This window comes from Bos grunniens, chromosome 29 (assembly GCF_055505025.1).
Source record: "Bos grunniens cultivar Pamir isolate PY7600 chromosome 29, Bosgru_T2T1.0, whole genome shotgun sequence".
NCBI lineage: Eukaryota > Metazoa > Chordata > Mammalia > Artiodactyla > Bovidae > Bos > Bos grunniens.
Genome location: NC_141193.1, coordinates 32,437,443 through 32,456,819, shown reverse-complemented (window position 1 = coordinate 32,456,819; position 19,377 = coordinate 32,437,443). Strand labels below are relative to the sequence as shown.

The window sequence follows — 19,377 nt, the reverse complement described above, 5'->3', positions numbered from 1 at the left end:
TCTAGGATTGTGTTGGTTATAGATGAGGGAAGAACTGATCCTATCTTCTGATGTCTTAGAAAGCTATCCCATCAGTGTGTATTTAATACGTGATTTTGGTGATTACTATAGTGATTTTATCTGGTGCTCCAGTGGTTAAGAATTTGCCAGCCAATTCAGGGGACATGGGTTCGATCCCTGGTCTGGAAAGATTCTACACGCTGCATGGCAGCTAAGCCCGTACACCGTAACTGTGGTGAAGCCTCATGTGCTCTAGAGCCTGCGCTCTACAACACTGGAAGCCACCGCAGTATGAAGCCTGTGCTGTGCAACCAGAGAGTAGCCCCCTCTCGCCCCAACTAGAGAAAGCCCATGTACAGCAACAAATCCAGCACAGTAGGAAAAAAAAAAATACTGTAGTCAATTTCTCCCTACTGTGGTGAGTTGTATCATGGAAGATTTAAAGAAATGCCCATCTGAGCTTAACTGGTACCACCAGGTTGCCATCATGAATCTCAAAACCTAGGAAGATCTAAGTAAAGTAAGTAAAAAAAAAGTCGCTCAGTCGTGTCCGACTCTTTGTGACCCCGGGGACTGTAGCCTACCAGGCTCCTCCGTCCATGGGATTCTCCAGGCAAGGATACTGGAGCGGGTTGCCATTTTCTTCTCCAGGGGAGAAGTTACTAGCAGTCTGTTAATGAAAGAAAGGAATGTCTCAAAAATCGGAGAATGGCACCAGGCTCCTCACCCACAAGATGTATTCTGAGATAATCTTGGCACCAGGCAAGTCATCCCAGGCCATAAATCTAGTGCTTTTTGGAATTGGGGGCGAAATACTATGCATCAATGATGGAATTTGTGAATTCCACAGACTGGTCTGTCTTCTGTGAAAGAGGCCCTTGTCTAAGGTCTTTAGTCAGAGGATTCTGTGTAGAATGGTGATCTGCTAAAACCTTTTTCCAATGTCTCATCTCACAGGCTCTGAGTAGATGACTAATTTGGCCAACACTGGTTTGTTTTTTTTTTCCTGAGGCAAAGATAAAAACCTTTACTCCTAGATCAATGAACAGGCATTTATAAACAATGAGTCTTTGATATGTTAACTTGTTAATAGATTTAGATCATGGCCTCATCTATTGTATACTTTTAAAGAGAAAGATTTATGGTTATTTGGGAGGTCAGGAAGGTGAGCAAGTTCAGCACAGATGACTGTTGAATAAATATTTGAGACCACTAAAGGTCTTTCTGGGTTCTGTTTTTTATTTTCTGGTTTTTTTATTTGGTTTCTGAATGGGAATGAGAACGAATACAAAGGGTGGTATAAAAATGAAGATTAAGTTGTCTAGAGACAAAGAGAGAATACTTTAGTCTTGATAAAATGTGAGATAGCTACTGCTGCCTTCTCCTGAGAGATAGCCTTCTCTCACCAGCTTTACCAACAAGTGATCTAAAATTGGCAAATGATGATAAAAGTAGCCATCTACTAAGTTCAATATAGGCAATATATATATGGACTGAGGTATATGATGAAATGCTTGCTCTATAATACACAAAAAAGTGACAGTTCCTGCTGTGAGTAAGTTACACTCAGTAAAAGCAATAGAGTGAGGAAACTATTGTGAATATTGCAATATTGTGTATCAGCCATTCCCCTAGACCCACAAAATATTTTATCATATTTAATCAGCAAAATAATAATGAGAAATACATAGATTATCTTCCCCTTTCCCATTTTATTGTTTGGATAATAACAACTTTAAGAACATAAGCAATTACATCAAGGTTACAAAGCAAGAAGCGTATTAAACCAGGATTTGCATTTGGTTGAAGACATATACAAATAAGTATAGAGAACAGAATTAAAGAGGCATAAAAAGGAACCATTGGAATTGAATGCCTCCAAAATCTCTTTAGTTCCAAAATATTTAAGGAAGTCTTCATGAAGGCGATACCATTTGAACTAAGCTTGCAAATAGAGGAAAGGATTTTAACAGTTAAATATGGCAAGAAAGATATCTTGGAGAAGGAAATGGCAACCCACTCCAATATTTTTTCTAGGAAAATCCCATGGACAGAGTAACCTGGAGGGTTGGGCTACATTCCATGCTGTTGCAAAGATGGAATACAAATAAGCACTTACATGTGTGTGCCTGCACACGCACACACACACACACACACACACACACACACACACACACACGCAGCAAGGAAGACAAAAAAATGATAGAGCTGGGAGTGAGTCCAATTCAGTCTGAAGCCAAAGTCTATTTTTTTCCACTACACATAATTAAAACAGTGAGAAAATCTGGGAAACCAATGAGAGTAAAAATGTATTACCTTGAGTTAGGGAAAAAAGATTAAAAAGGGAACTCTAGAGAATAAGAAGGCCCTTCGGTGCAAATACAGCAGGTTCTGTGTTATAGAACTGTTGTTTTTCAGTCACTCAATTGTGTCTGACTCTTTGTGACCCCATAAATTGCAGCACACCAAGCTTCCCTGTCTTTCACTATCTCCTGGAGTTGGCTCAAACTTATGTCCGTTGGATCTATGATGCCATCCAACCATCTCATTCGCTGTCATCCCCTTTCTCCTCCTGCCCTCAGTCTTTCCCAGAATTAGGGTCTGTTCCAGTGAGTCAGTTCTTCGTATCAGGTGGCCAAAGTATTGGAGCTTCAGCTTCAGCATCAGTCCTTCCACTGACTATTCAGGACTGATTTCCTTTAGGATGGACTGGTTTGATCTCCTTGCAGTCCAAGGGACTCTTAAGAGTCTTCACCAGCACCACAGTTCCAAAGCATCAGTTCTTTGGAGCCCAGTCTTCTTTATGGTCCAATTCTCACATCCATACATGACTACTGGAAAAACAATAGCTTTGACTATACAGACCTTTATCAGAGAAGTGATGTCTCTGATTTTAAATAATCTGTCTAGCTTTGTCATAGCTTTTCTTCCAAGGAGCAAGCGTCTTTAATTTCATGGCTATAGTGACGGTCTGCAGTGGTTTCAGAGCCTAAGAAAATAAAGTCTCACTGTTTCCATTGTTTCCCCATCTATTTGCCATGAAGTGATGGACGTGAGTCTGAGTGAACTCCGGGAGTTGATGATGGACAGGGCGGCCTGTCATGCTGAGATTTATGGGGTCGCAAAGAGTCGGACACGACTGAGTGACTGAACTGAACTGATGTGACCAGATGCCATGGTCTTCATTTTTTGAATGTTGAGTTTTGAGCAAATTCTTTTCATACTCTTTCACCTTCATCAAGAGGCCCTTTTGTTCCTCTTCTCTTTCTACCTTAAGGGTGGTGTCATCTTCATATCTGAAGTTATTGATATTTCTCCCAGTAATCTTGATTCCAGCTTGTGCTTCATCCAGCCAGCATTTTGCATAAGGTACTTTATATATAAGTTAAATAAACAGAGTGACAATGTACAGCCTTGACATACTCTTTTCCCATTTTGGAACCAGTCTGTTGCATGTCCAGTTCTAACTGTTGCTTCTTGACCTGCATACAGGTTTCTCAGGAGGCAGATAAAGTGGTCTGGTATTTCCACCTCTTTAAGAATATTACACACATTTTTATAGTCCACACAGTCAAAGGCTTTAGTTTAGTTAAAGAAGGAGAAGCAGATGTTTTTCTCGAACTCTCTTGATTTTTTGATGATCCAACAGATGTTGGCAATTTGATGTCTGGTTCCTCTGACTTTTCTATATGCAGTTTATACATCTGGAAGTACTTGGTTCACATAATGTTGAAGCCTAGCTTGAAGGATTTTGAGCATTACCTTGCTAGCATGGGAAAAGAGCACAGTTGTGCTGTAGTTTGAACATTCTTTGCCATTACTCTTCTTTGGGATCAAAATGAAGACTGATATTTTCCAGTCATGTGGCCATTGCTGAGTTTTCTAAATTTGCTGGCATACTGAGGGCAGCACTTTACCAGGATCATCTTTTAGGATTTGGTATAGTTCAGCTGGAATTCCATTACCTACACTAGCTTTGTTTGCAGTAATGCTTCTTAAAGCCCACTTGACTTCACTCCAGAATGTCTGTTTCTAGGTGAATGATTACACCATTGTAATTATCCAAGTCACTAAGATCTTTTATGTACAGTTCTTCTGTTTATTCTGGCCACTTCTTGTTAATATCTTCTGCTTCTGTTAAGTCCATACTGTTTCTGTCCTTTATTGTGCCCATCTTTGTGTGAAATGTTCTTTGTTAACTCTAATTAAAAAAAAAAAAATATATATATATATATATATTATTGAAGAATAGTTGACTTACAATGTTCCAGGTACACAGCATGGTGATTCAGTTATACAAATACCCATATATTATTCTTGAAATTATTGTCCATCATAGGTTATTACAAGATATTGACTATAGTTTCCTATTCTATACAGTAAACTTTGTTACTTGTTGCATATCTATTTTTTAATTAGAAATCTAGCATTCTATTCATACTAAGTCAAACAAGTGTAATCAAAATGTAATAATTTTTTTAGTTAGGCAAAAATTAATGTTTTCAAAAATACATATATGTATATATATATAAACTTTTCTATTACACTTGATAAAGGCTGAGAAAGAACATAAAAAGAGAAGAGTTAGAGAAATTGGAGAACATAAAGTAAATGAAAGAAGCACTGAATATGAAATTGAAAAAGTGAAACAGTCTAGATAAAAGTAAAGGTCATCATATAGTCCAGTTGTTTTTAAACATGATTGCTCATTAAAAACATATCTGGTGCTCTGGGAAAAAAAAGCAATACCTGTGCATTTGTATTTTTCAAAAAATGTCAAAATAATTCTGAAATGCATCTGGATTTTAAAAATGGTTACAGGTTTTTCTGTTAGATCCTAGTTTTGGTGATATAGAGTGCTATTATTTTTCTGTTGACCAATCATGATACAATGATAATAAGTGAGTAATAGTTACATAATCACAATAGCAAAAATATTTATCAGCTTTCACAATAAATAGTCAGGCAAAAATAAAAGATAATTATAATTGCAAGTCATAATGGGAACATGATTAACTTAACAACGTAAAATAATTACATACAATTTGGGGGTTTCAAGCAGAGTGATCAGTAAATGGAAGTGCATATGTGCACATATTTTCACCCACCCAGCCAGTCTATGTCTTTTGGTTGGTGTATTTAATCCATTTACATTTAAAGTATATCAATGCGTATGGTCCTATTACCATTTTCTTAATTGTTTTGGGTTTATTTTCTGTAGATCTTTTCCTTCTCTTATGTTTCCCGCCTAGAGAAATTTCTTTAGCATTTGTTATAAAGCTGGTTTGGTGGTGTTGAGTTCCCTTAATTTTTGCTTGTCTGGAAAGCTTTTTGATTTCTCCATCAAATCTGAATGAGAGTCTTGATAGGCAGAATATTCTTGGTTGTAGGTTCTTCCCTTTCATCATTTTAAATATATCATGCCATTCCCTTCCAGCTTGTAGAAAAATCAGCTGATAGCCTGATGGCAGTTCCCTTATGTATTATTTGTTATTTTCCCCTTGTTGCTTTTAATATTTTATCTCTGTCTTTAATTTTTGTCAGTTTGATTACTGTGTGTCTTGGTGTGTTCCTTCTTGGGTTTATCCTGCCTGAGACTCTCTGTACTTCCTGAACTTGACTGACTATTTCCTTTCCTATGTTCGGGAAGTTTTCAGCTATTACCCCTTCAAATATTTTCTCAGGTCCTTTCTCACTCTCTTCTCCTTCGGGGACCCCTATAATGCAAATGTTGATGCATTTAATGTCCTAGAGATCTCTTAGGCTGTCTTCATTTCTTTTCATTCTTTTTTCTATATTCTGTTTGGTGGAAGTGGTTTCTACTATTCTGTCCTCCAGTTCATTTATCTATTCTTCTGCCTCAGTTATTCTGCTATTGATTCCTTCTAATGTATTATTCATTTCTGTTTGTTTTTTCTTTAGTTCTTCTACTTCTTTGGTAAACATTTCTTGCATCTTCTCAATCTTTGCCTCCATTCTTTCTCCAAGATCCTGGATCATCTTCACTATCATTATTCTGAATTCTTTTTCTGGAAGATTGGCTAGCTCCACTTCAGTTAATTGTTTTTCTGGGATTTTATCTTGTCACTTTATCTGGGACATAACTTTCTGCTTTTTCATCATGATTAAATTTCTGTAATATGGTTTTGTGTTAGCTGTTGTGAGACTGTGCTTCTTCTATCTGCCCTTTGATGGATGAAGCTAAGAGGCTTGGGTAAGCTTCTTGATGGGGAAGGACTGGTGGTGGGCAAAACTGGGTCTTGCTCAGGTGGGCAGGGCCTTGCTCAGTAAAACTTTAATCCAATTATCTGCTGATGGGTGGTGTTGAACTCCCTTCCTGGTAGTTGTTTTGCTTAAGATGACCCAACCCTGGGCTGTATGGTAGGGTTAATGGCAAACTTCAAGAGGATTTACACCAAGAGGGGCCTTCTGGCGCCCCTGTCCATTTGGTGCTGCTGCTGTTGCTGCTGCTAAGTTGCTTCAGTCGTGTCCGACTCTGTGAGACCCCATAGATAGCAGGCCACCAGGTTCCCCCATCCCTGGGATTCTCCAGGCAAGAACACTGGAGTGGGTTGCCATTTCCTTCTCCAATGCATGAAAGTGAAAAAATAAAGTGGAGTCGCTCAGTCATGTCTGACTCTTAGCGACTCCATGGACTGCAGCCCACCAGGCCCCTCCGCCCATGGGATTTTCCAGGCAAGAGTACTGGAGTGGGTGGCCATTGCTTTCTCCAGTCCATTTGGTGAGCCCCTGCCAACCCACGCCTCCTCAGGAGGCCCTCTAACACTAGCAGATAGTTTTGGTTCAGTCTCCTGTGGTCACTGCTGTTCTCCTCTGGATCTTGGTGCACAAAAAATTTTGTTTGTGCCCTCCAAGCCTGGAGTGTCTGTATCCTTCAGTCCTCTGGAAGGCCTACAATCAAATCCTGCTGGCCCTCAAGGCCAGATTCCCAGGGGATTCCAAGTCCCTTTGTTGGATCCTCAGGCTGGGAAGCCTGATGTGGGGTTTAGAACCTTCACAATAGTGTGAGAACTTCTTTTATATTATTGTTCTCCAGTCTGTGGTTCACCCACCCAGCAGGTATGGGATTTGATTTTATTGTGATTATGCCCCTCCTACTGTCTTGCTGTGGCTTCTTCTTTGTCTTTGAACATGGGGCATCTTTTTTTGGTGGGTTCCAGTGACTTCCTGTTGGTGATGGTTCAACAGCTAGTTGCAATTTTGGTGCTCTTGCAGGAGGAGATGAGTGCACGTCCTTCTACTCCACAATCTTGAACCAGAAGCCTCTAATTTTATTGAAGAGATCAGTAGTCTTTCCTATTCTATTGTTTTCCTCTATTTCTTTGCATTGTTCACTTAAGAAGGCTTTCTTATCTCTCTTGCTATCCTTTGGAACTCTGCATTCAGATGGGTATATCTTTCCCTCTTCTTTGCCTTTTGCTTCTCTTCTTTTCTCAGCTATTTGTAAGGCCTCCTCAGAAAACCATTTTGCTGTGTTGCATTTCTTTTTTAAAACATATTGTGACAGGCTTGTTGTTGATTGCTGCTTTCAGTTGGTCTAGTTTGGAGTAGTACTTGCAGAATTACTCATTTGGTTTTCTGGAAGGAGCTCATATTAGAGAACTCCCTTCCAATCTCACCACACATATCATCACTTTCTTTGGATGAGGACTGGCCTTTGATATGCTTAGTGGTGGTTCATTTTACTGACTCCATGGTCTCTTCAATTCCACATTATTGTATTGCATTTATGTTATAGAATGAATCATTGCAAATACCATCACCTCCTATGAGATTATTTTTCATTTCTCTTCTTGGAAACTCTTATCTCAGGAACAATATTTCAAAAGACTTGGTGGGTTGAATAATAATGGACCAACACAGAGGTAGTGTTGGGTTTGGGGCTATAAGCAGAAGAATTGGAAAATACATTTTCCTTTCTTCTTTAAAAAGATATTTATTTATTTTTTAATTGAAGGATAATTGCTTTACAGAATTTTGTTGTTTTCTGTCAAACCTCAGCATGAATCAGCCATAAGTATACATGTCCCCTCCCTTCCACCTCCCTCCCTACCCCACCCCTCTAGGTTGATACAGAGCCACTGTTTGAGTTTCCTGAGACATACAGCAAATTCCTGTTGGCTATCTACTTTATATATGGTAATGTAAGTTTCCATGTTTCTCTCTCCATACATCTCACCTTCTCCTCCCCTCTCTGCATGTCCGTAAGTCTATTCTCTATGTCAGTTTTTCCATTCAGTCAGTTCAGTTGCTCAGTCATGTCTGACTCTTTGCGACCCCATGAATCACAGCACGCCAGGCCTCTCTGTCCATCACCAACTCCTGGAGTTCACTCAAACTCATGTCCATCGAGTTGGTGATGCCATCCAGCCATCTCATCCTCTGTCGTCTCCTTCTCCTTCTGCCCCCAATCCCTCCCAGCATCAGGGTCCTTCCCAATGAGTCAACTCTTCTCATGAGGTGGCTAAAGTATTGGAGTTTCAGCTTCAGCATCAGTCCTTCCAATGAACACCCAGGACTGATCTCCTTTAGGATGGACTAGTTGGACCTCCTTGCAGTCCAAGGGACTCTCAAGAGTCTTCTTCAACACAGCAGTTCAAACTCATCAATTCTTTGGCACTCAGCTTTCTTCGCAGTCCAACTCTCACATCCATACATGACCACTGGAAAAACTGTAGCCTTGACTAGATGGATCTTTGTTGGTAAAGTAATGTCTCTGCTTTTGAATGTGCTATCTAGGTTGGTGATAACTTTCCTTCCAAGGAGCAAGCGTCTTTTAATTTCATGGCAGCAATCACCATCTGCAATCATTTTGGAGCCCCCCCAAAAAAGTCTGACACTGTTTCCACTGTTTCCCCATCTATTTCCCATGAAGTGATGGGACCAGATGCCATGATCTTAGTTTTCTGAATGTTGAGCTTTAAGCCAGCTTTTTTCACTCTCCTCTTTCACTTTCATCAAGAGGCTTTTTAGTTCTTCACTTTATGCCATAGGGTGGTGTCATCTGCATATCTGAGGTTATTGATATTTCTCCTGGCAATCTTGATTCCAGCTTGTGTTTCCTCCAGCCCAGTGTTTCTCATGATGTACTCTGCATAGAAGTTAAATAAGCAGGGTGACAATATACAGCCTTGACGTACTCCTTTTCCTATTTGAAACCAGTCTGTTGTTCCATGTCCAGTTCTAACTGTTGCTTCCTGACCTGCATACAGGTTTCTCAAGAGGCAAGTCAGGTGGTCTGGTATTCTCATCTCTTTCAGAATTGTCTACAGTTTATTGTGATCCACGTAGTCAAAGGCTTTGGCATAGTCAATAAAGCAGAAATAGATGTTTTTCTGGAACTCTCTTGCTTTTTTGATGACCTGCAAATAAATTCTTCAGTACCATTTTTCTATATTCCATATATATATGTGTTAGTATATGATATTTATCTTTCTCTTTCTGACTTACTTCACTCTGTATAATAGTCTCTAGGTTCATCCACATCATTAGAACTGACTCCTATGCGTTCCTTTTTATGGCTGAGTAGTATTCCATTGTGTATATGTACCACAACTTCATCCATTCACCTGTTGATGGTGGAAAATACTTTTGATAGGAGCTAATGTTTACTCTAATGTACTTAGTTGTAGATCAAACCATTTTTTGGTGTGAAACCCTTATACCAAAGATTTAAGGTTGACAAGGGAAGAATAGGACATCAGAAGATTCCCAAACTAACTGAATTATTATAATTTGCATAGAAGGAAAAAAAGTTCATGATATTTGATCTTAATGCTCCTCCATGATCACATCCTTCCAGATCATTGTATATCCATCTTGTAATAAGCTTTATCCTTGACTCTAAGATTGAGCGACATCTGGTATGTCTATTTCAGTATTTTTGCTAGAGGTTGGAAAGTGGGTAATATCCCCTAGGAGCTTAGCATTTGAACCTGACCTACCTTGTAGATCTTCCTTAGAATGCTTAAATAATTCTATACCCTAGAGAAATGGAATTGACTGCTTATATAGCTACTAGGAGATGGCAACCCACTCCAGTGTTCTTGCCTGGAGAATCCCAGGGATGGGGGAGCTTGGTGGGCTGCCATCTATGGGGTCGCACAGAGTTGGACACGACTGAAGTGACTTAGCAGCAGCAGTATAGCTATTAGGTTGGCCATCCTTCAGTTTTTAAGTAAAGATAAAAGACATTTTTTCATTTCACCAAGAAGTTTGCTAAACAATATATTCACTGTTTTGTTTCACTAAAAAAAAGGTAAAGATGCATGCTCAGGCATGTCTGACTCTTGTGACCCCATGGATTATAATCTGCCTGGTTCATCTGTCCATGGAATTTTCCAGTCAAGTGTACTAGAGTGGGTTGCCATTTCCTACTCCAAGGGATCTTCCCAACCCAGAGCTTGGACCCATGTCCTTTGCAACTCCTGCCCTGGCAGTGGATTCTTTACCACTGTGCCACCTGGGAAGCCTTATCTTCTGTCCCTTCTCAGGCAACTTCATAATTTCATCTTCCCCAAGCTTCTTATTTTTTGGGACAAAGAACTGTTCCAGGTTCCATTTACAGTTTTAAGGGAAATTGAATTTTTTTCCATTAAGAGAATTCTGTAAAAACCAAAATAAACAGAAATCCAAAGGTGCAATATCTGCAGAATACAGCAGGTGAATCAGGACTTCCCAGCTAAGCTATAACAATTTTACCCTGTCATCCAAAAAACAGGCAGTTTTGCATTATCCTGATGATAGATTATTCATTTTCTGTTGACTAATTCTGGTTGCTTGTTGTTGAGTGCTGCTTTCAGTTGGTCTCAATGGGAGCAGTACTTGCAGGATTAATCATTTGGTTTTCTGGAAGGAGCTCATAATAGAGAACTCCCTTCCAATCCCACCCTATACATCATCACCTTCTTTGGAAGAATACTGGCCTTTGGTATATTTAGCAGTGGTTCATTTTGCTCACCCCATGGTCTTTCAATTCCACATTATTGTACAGTATCTACTTTTCATAGCTCATCACAGTATGTTTTAAAAAAGAGCATTTTCATTACGTTTAAGTACAGAATCACATGCAAAAATACCTTCAAGAAGTTTTTTTTTTTCTTAATTTATGTGAACCCAAACACCAAAGCAATTAACATAACCAAGGTGGTATAAATTATTTTCTACACTTGAATTGGATATTTTGAGTATGTCAGCTCTCTCCCACATGGTATAACATTTGTTGTTATTAATTAATAACTTGATTTTATCACTATTGACTTCAACTGGTCTTTATGACCATGGAGCATCATCCAATGAGAAATCTCAAGGATGAAACTTCACAAACCACTTTTGACTTCAGTCATAGCAGCATCTCCATATACTGCACATACCTTTTCTGTGTTCAGTTTTGTGTTTACCTTTCTTTAAATAATAAAGCATAATATGCAAAAATGTTACTTTTTTCTTCCATCTTCAATGTTAAAATGGCTACACAAAAATTATCCAGTACAGGTTAAGTGTTTTTTTTTTTTTTTTTTAAATGCATGCTAATGTGCCAGCTGCACAATACGAGCTAAGACAATTCTTTCAAATGAACTTAAAGAGAACTAAGTGCTGCCAGAGCCATCTTACAGGAAAATAAAAAGCAAACAAAAGTTTTGGTCAACTCAATGCTTGTGGCAATCTAAGAATGAGCCAGTTAAATTCATATCAGTGGGGAAAATGTTGAGGCTGCTTGCTATTCCAAACCAAATGAAATGTCACCACTGTGTTAAAAGGGAATGTGTGTGATTGCTATACAATGTGACCTGCTATTAGTTGCTCAGTCATATCTGACTCTGTGCAACCCCATGGACTGTAGCCCACCATGCTCCTCTGTCCATGGGGATTGTCCAGGCAAGAATACTAGAGTGGATTGCCATACCTTCCTCCAGGGGATCTTCCCAATCCAGAATTGAACCCAGGTCTCCTGCATTGCAGGCAGATTCTTCACCATCTGAGCCACCAGGGAAGATTATCAACATGCATCTATTAGAAAAGGGCCTGGGTATGGAACACTAAGGCTTTGAATACCAGCTTTCATTTATGATATAGAAAGTTCTTATTTGAACAGAGATTCATTCATTGTGTTTTCCAGAGCGCTCTGCATTTTGGCAGTCAGTCATTCCAAGTATCTTTAATTCACAGAATGTGGAAGAATGCCAAGAGTGAAACAAATATATGTCTTTTTGAAAATAGAACTCTTTCCACAGGTGAATCATAACATCTCCTGTTGGCAGAAAATGACTCTTCTCAAAAATGATTTATAGCATCATCAGCCAGAGGAGATGTTTATGATCCTGACCCTTCATCCACACCTACCAACTCCTCATCCACTTTAGTTAGTGTGGTGACACAGTGGACCCTTGGTCCCATGATGTTAACTGGGACCAGCTTAACAGCTCCAGAACAACCCTGGTGAAAGCCCCATTATAAGAGTTCATTAGACAACATTAGGGCAGGTTGACATTCATCAAAGGCTAGAATCTCTGCTCCATATAGACTGTTACCCATGCTGGAATGAGACTCCTCCCATTCTACATGGGCCTGTTTGTACCAACACAGCTGATTTTCCACTGAAAGACTTGCTGTTTCTTCTTGCAGATTATTTGCTCACCAGGTTCTGACAGGAAGTATGTCCAGAGCAAAGCTCCTGGTTTTCAGCACACTAGCCAGTTATTCACCATTGAGGAACTTAGAAAATATCACCAAAACAAATGTTTACTACAAGATGTTGCTCTACAATGGGTTGAAGTAAGTGTTTAACCACACCTCTCTAGGTATGTGTTGCCTTTCTTGCATAAAATCTGCATCCCAGCCAAGCTACTTAGGTTCCCCCTCCCATCTCAGGATTTATGCGTATGGCTTAGTTCTGTTCACTCAGTTGTGTCTGATTCTTTGCGACCCCATGGACTGCAGCATGCCAGTCTTCCCTGTCCATCACCAACTCCCAGAGCTTACTCAAACTCATGTCTAATGAGTCAGTGATTTCATCCAACCATCTCATACCTGCTCTGTCGTCCCCTTCTCCTGCCTCCCAGCATCAGGGTCTGTTCAAATGAGTTTGTTCTTCACATCAGGTGGCCAGAGTACTGGAGCTTCAGCTTCAGCATCAGTCCTTCCAATGAATATTCAGGACTGATTTCCCTTAGGATGGACTGGTTGGATCTCCTTGCAGCTCAAGGGACTCACAAGAATCTTCTCCAACATCACAATTCAAAAGCATCAATTCTTTGGTGCTCAGCTTTCTTTATAGTCCAACTATCACATCCATACATTACTACTGGAAAAAACATAGCTTTGACTAGACAGACCTTTGTTGGCAAAGTAATGTCTCTGCTTTTTAATATGCTGTCTAGGTTGATCATAGCTTTTCTTCCAAGGAGCAAGCATTCTTTAATTTCATGGCTGCAATCACCATCTACAGTGATTTTGGAGTCCAAGAAAATAAAGTCTCACTGTTTCCATTGTTTCCCCATCTATATGCCATGAAGGGATGGGAACAGATGCCATATTCTTAGTTTTCTGAATGTTGAGTTTTAAGCCAACTTTTTCACTCTCCTCTTTCATTTTCATCTAGAGGCTCTTTAGTTCTTCTTCACTTTCTGCCATAAGGGAGGTATCATCGGCATATCTGAGGTTATTGGTATTTCTCCTGGCAATCTTTATTATAGCTTGTGCTTCATCCAGCCTGGCATTTCACATGATATACTCTGCATATAAGTTAAACAAGCAGGGTGACAATATACAGCCTTGTCGTACTCCTTTTCCATTTTGCAACCAGTCTGTTGGCCCATGTCAAGTTCTAACTGTTAATTCTTGACCTGCATATGGATTTCTCAGGAAGATGGTAAGGTGGTCTGGTACTCCCATCTCTTTAAGAATTTTCCACAGTTTGTTGTGATCCACACAGTCAAAGGCTTTGGCATAGTCAATAAAGCAGAAATAGATGTTTTTCTGGAACTCTTGGTTTTTCGATGATCCAACTAATGTCATCACCCCATTCCTCTGTCCATGGGATTTCCCAGGCAAGAATACTAGAATGGGTTGCCATTTCCTCCTCCAGGGGATATTCCTGACCCAGGGATCAAATTCAGGTCTCCTGCTTGGCAGGCAGATTCTTTACCACTGAGCCACTAAAGAACATCATAGCTTAGCCTTGCCTCTTTAAACATGCATGAAATACATTAGCCTACAGTTGGGCAAAATCATCTCACACAAAGCCTATTTTATAATAAAATGTTGTGTAACTTACTGAATATTCTACTGAAAATGAAAAACAAAATGGCTTATATATACAGAATGGTTGCAAGTGTATTGGTTGTTTATGAAGCTTAATATGGAAACTCCCTTGCTTATAAAAACTACTTGCCAGCTAAGTCTTCAAGTCCTGCCTCTTTCTTTGGTCTCTCCCTGACCTCCAAGTGCAGGGGCCAGTTTCAGATTTCATTCTGAAAACTCCTGAGTTTGCAAACCAACAACAGTGATCTGGTCTACTCTAACCTTATCATGAAGGTAACCTGGGCCATTTACCATCTTTTGTACATGTCAATAATTTCAGTATCATTGCCCCTGTTTTGCCATAATTTTTTCAGAGTCTTCCTTCATTCTCCATGGAGTTTAATACCTCCTTCTCCAATTCCTTTCCCTTTCACTAAACCAGAACAAGAGCTCTCCTTAAAGTTCAGATTCCTTGGCTTTGCATTTGACACAGCTCCTTTGATGACCCTAGGAAAACTCAGATCCAAAGGCCATGAGCAATAGGTATGTCACCACGGAGGTTCCAGTAAAGAGCTTTGTTTCTAGTGAGTGAATAGATTAGAAGACGAAGTGCTTAGGTTGTGAGAGCTCAGAAATGGCATCTAGGTCTAAACTGACCTCTTTCCAGAGCTAATGCTGAAGGATGCTGCTGAAAGGAAGAAGCTGGCTGACAGAACAAGGCTAGGGAGCGCTCTCTAGCATCCAGACTTCTCTGTGTGGTTTTTAGAGCCCCAACACCTGGACATTTGCTTTGTAACTGAGTCAGATCAGTCCCCTCTTGTAAGTTCCTGTCAAAATGGGACACTTGTAGTCCCTGACCCCTCTCTTGTTACTCTGCCTGGAAGTTCCTCTCATGAGCTCCCCTGCACGTCCACCCTAGAGCTTCCACTTGCAGTCCTAGAGCCTCCAGTTGTCCCTGTCTGCTGGGAGCCCAGGGCTTACTTAAAATCACAGGGCCCTGGAATCTGCAAGGAACCTGAGAAACCAAGCAGAAATCAGAGAAGTGTTGTGTAACTGCATGGGGTGCACTCCAGCTCCATCCTGTAGGTTCCTTCCCTGCACCTCCAAACTCCCACTCTGAGTTTCCTTGGTGATGATCAACCTGTAACAAAGACTGTGAAACTGGCACTGCAGCCTCTGCAACCACTGCTGCTCAAACAGGACACCTCAATGATGAAGAAAAGAATCTCAGTAAAAGGAAGCCCAAAGAGCAGAGGGAACAGGTGAGCAGCAGATCTAAGGCCAGGACTCTCCCACTCCTGAAACACTGTTTCACACTTAAAAAAAAAAATCTTTGTTCAAACTTCCAATACTTTTGTATTTCCTCACCTCCATTTACTAGCATTAGTCATGTTTAAATGAGAAAACAGAAGCGTTTTCTATGCTCCATTTTTCTGTTAAATGTTAAACATCTATTTAGTCTGGCATCCCTCATGTTAAAACAGATGAACTTTACCTACTTTTCTGAAAAGTTCACTGCTTCACTTAACTCTCTGGATCTACCCTACTTCCTATTCAGACATCACCCTGACAACTGACCTCTTTCTTCCTGCTTTCTTAGTTTTTTCATTCTTAACCAGACTATTGCCTACAAAGGGAAAATATTCTGAGATGCTATTTTTTACAAATCAGTTTTATGGAGGTATAGTTTACATGCAGTGCAATGCATGGTTCTTAAACTGCTGTCACTGTTTAAGTTCTCTTTATTTTAGTTATTTTGTTTTGTTTTCCATCTGTTTAATTGCATTCACTCTCAGCTTCACCTAAACCAGTTGTTTTACAGAGACTTGCCCATTCCTATCCAATAACCAGCTGGGGCTACTTAGGCCCACTCTCCCTATAGCTAGGCCAGCATAGGTGTCTTTATAAATCGTCTTTTGACAGGGGCGCTCTGGAAAGCTCCACCCTCCTAGCCTTCTAAGGACCTCCATTTGTGCCTGCACAGAACATTGTTAAACGCCCTTTCCCCCTTACCTCCAATCACATTTCCCCATGCCAAAGACCTGCCTGCTTAGCCCATAAATACCCCAACCCCCTCCCCTTGAGAAGGTGAGTGAGGCTTGATCTCTGGTGTCATCGCTGGGCTGCCTTGTGAATAAGCTATTCCTCCACAGCGAGTCTTGCAAGTGTATTGGCATCAGCATTTGTCTGTCGTGTTGGGCAAACAGATTTGGTTCGGTAATGTCATCTTTAAACATTTTTTTTTTCTTTCTTGAGTCTCAACAAAATGTCTGTATTAACATTCTCATTCTAACATGACAAATTACTACAAACAGTAGCTTAAAACAGTTGTTATTTTACAAGCCTATAGAGCAGAAGTCTGACTAGGGTCTCATGGGCTAAAATCAAAATGGTAAGGAGACTGCGGTCCTTTCTGGAGATCCTTAGTGGACAATCCATTCCCTTGTTTTGTTGGCAGAATTGAGTTCATGTGTTTGTAGGGCAGAGGGCCTGTATTCCTGCTGGCTGTCTGCTCAGGAGCCTTCTTCACTGATGAAGGTCACCTGTGTTCCTTGGCTCTCTGTTAACGCTCCCTCTATCTTCAGAGCCAGCAGAGGGAGATAGAATGTCTCACATTCGAAATCTCTGCTTCCTCTTCTGTCATTTCATCTCTCTTACCCCAGCCAGAAGTAATCCTCACACTTTAAGGATCCCTGTGAATTAATTGGGCCCACCTGGCTGATTCAGAATAATTACTTTATTAATCACATCTGAAATGCCATCTATAATTTAAAGTAACATATTCACAGATCCCAGGGATTAAAGTACTGACTATTTTTGGAGGGGGACTTCCCAGGTGGCACAGTGGTAAAGAATCTGCCTGCCAGTGCAGAAGATGCAAATGACCTTGGGTTTAATCTCTGGGTCAGGAAGACCCCTAAAGTAGGAAATGGTGACCCACTCCAGTATTTCTGCCTGGAAAATTCCATGGACAGAGGAGCCTGGCGGGCTACAGTCCATGGGGTTGCAGAGTCCCACATGACTGAGCTATTGAGCACACATATACACATATTTTTGGAGGGCCATTATTCTATCACAGTGACCCCAAAACACAGAACTCTTTCAGGTTTAGTTAACAAAGGAAGAAAATCCAAGTTCCTGATAGTGGGATTCTCAAGGTATAAAATTAGCAAGGGTCTAATTGTGCTTAACATAAAAGCAGAGGTTTCATTATTTTAAAATGCTAGTTTGTGTCACTGTAGAACTAAGGTATACAACATCTAAAATTTTCTCATCAAGTCTAAGCAAATTAACTGTTAGAAGTACGTGGGTTTCTCATTAAGATTTTAGAACTGGGATTTAGGGCTGTTAATGAAGATACCTAGATGAGTAAATGACTAACAGGTTTAGCACTTTTTTTTTTTTTTTTGGCTATTCCCAAAATCACCAGGTGGAATACTGTTGGAAAAAGAAGTCAAGAAGTGCTTCTATGGTATTATTTCCAGCAAGTAAATAAAACCCAGACTACAGAAGCATCACGTTGAGGGAATGAGATTTATACCTTTAATGATAATAGCAGATGCTTTTGTAACATGTGAAGCTGTGCCTAGTGCCCAGTGCTTTGTCACACCTCAGAAATGTGATAAGCTTATAGTTCTAGGACTTTGAAAGAATTAAGCTTATACATTTTGCTGGTGCTCAGTCGAGGTTGACTCTTTGCGACCCCATGGACTGTAGCCAGCCAGGCTTCTCTGTCCATGGATTTTCCAGGCAAGAATACTGGAGTAGGTTGCCATTTCCTTCTCCAAATTTTGTTTGGACAAAAGCAAATGTCAGTGAGTATTGGATGTACTCAAACTCTGTCTTCAGTGTGGTTGACAAAATTGGAAACTTGCTGTTTGAAACTGAACTTAAAATTAGGTTGGAGCATGTAATAAGTTAGAATAAATAAAATAGATCTAGCCATCTTTCTGTACTGGTGGAGATCAAAGAAAGAGTAAATTGCTCAACAATCTTCCTCTCAAATCTTAGAGATTAAAGGCATATACAAGTGCAGTAAAAGTAGAACTTAATGTCGAGGAGGGGCAGAAAATGATTTATAGTTTAATAGGAAGAAGTGATTTACTCTTAAAAGTGGGATAACAGGAGATAAAGAAGGCTTCTGGCAAGAAGGAAATTTTGAGCTGTTTAAAAAAAAAAAGTGATTCAGTAAGCAAATGTGAGAAGCAGGAGATTTTAGAGCAGGTAGGGGTAATTCTTTCAGTATAGCAAGAATGAGTTGTGTGACAGTTTGTTAATGTTACACTTCTTGTAGAGCCAGAGCATCATACTCGCTATCGGTCCTTTGTTCAGTGGCTTAGTCATGTCTGACTCTGCAACCCATGGACTGCAGCGTGCCAGGCTTCCTCGTTCTTCACCATCTTCCAGAGCTTGCTCAAACTCATGTCAGTTGAGTCAGTGATGCCATCCAACCATCTCATCTTCTGTCATCCCCTTCTCCTCCTGTCTTCAATCTTTCCCAGCATCAGGTCTTTTCCGATGAGTCTGCTCTTTGCATCAGGTGACCAAATACATTTAAAGTATTGGAGCTTCAGCTTCAGCATCAGTCCTTCCTTCAGGGTTGATTTCCTTGAGGATTGATTGGTTTGATCTCCTTGCAGTCCAAGGGACTCTCAAGAGTCAGTATTCATAGTGGTAAAGACAGAATTGCAAGATAATTTAAGGGAAAAGGAAGGAAAATAACATTTTTTTTTTCTATGTGCTTATACCCAGGCTTTTTGCTGGACATTTCACATTAACTTAGTTAATATGCTGCTGCTAAGTCACTTCAGTCGTGTCTGACTCTGTGCGACCCCATAGACAGCAGCTCACCAGGCTCCCCTGTCCCTGGGATTCTCCAGGCAAGAACACTGGAGTGGGTTGCCATTTCCTCCTCCAATGCATGAAAGGGAAAAGTGAAAGTGAAGTCACTCAGTCGTGTCCGACTCTTCACAACCCCATGGTCTGCAGCCTACTAGGCTCCTCTGTCCGTGGGATTTTCCAGGCAAGAGTACTGGAGTGGGGTGCCATTGCCTTCTCCATTAGTTAATATAACCTTTTAAAATTTTTCCCTTCAAAAAAACTGCTTTCCGTCAG

General features: G+C 40.3%; 1 long non-coding RNA gene across 27 annotated transcripts in view; it reads left to right on the top strand.

The window, feature by feature from the left end:
- The first annotated feature begins 16,183 nt into the window (after positions 1-16,183).
- Positions 16,184-19,377, top strand: part of LOC147342470 (uncharacterized) — a 294,857-nt gene continuing 291,663 nt past the window's right edge. For 11 of the 27 annotated variants that reach the window (XR_015158148.1, XR_015158145.1, XR_015158140.1 and 8 more), the window contains exon 1: positions 16,193-16,479. This is a non-coding gene — a long non-coding RNA (uncharacterized LOC147342470). Of the gene's footprint in view, positions 16,480-19,377 lie in introns of all 27 variants that reach the window. The other 16 variants (XR_015158129.1, XR_015158128.1, XR_015158130.1 and 13 more) reach the window with 10 other exon arrangements.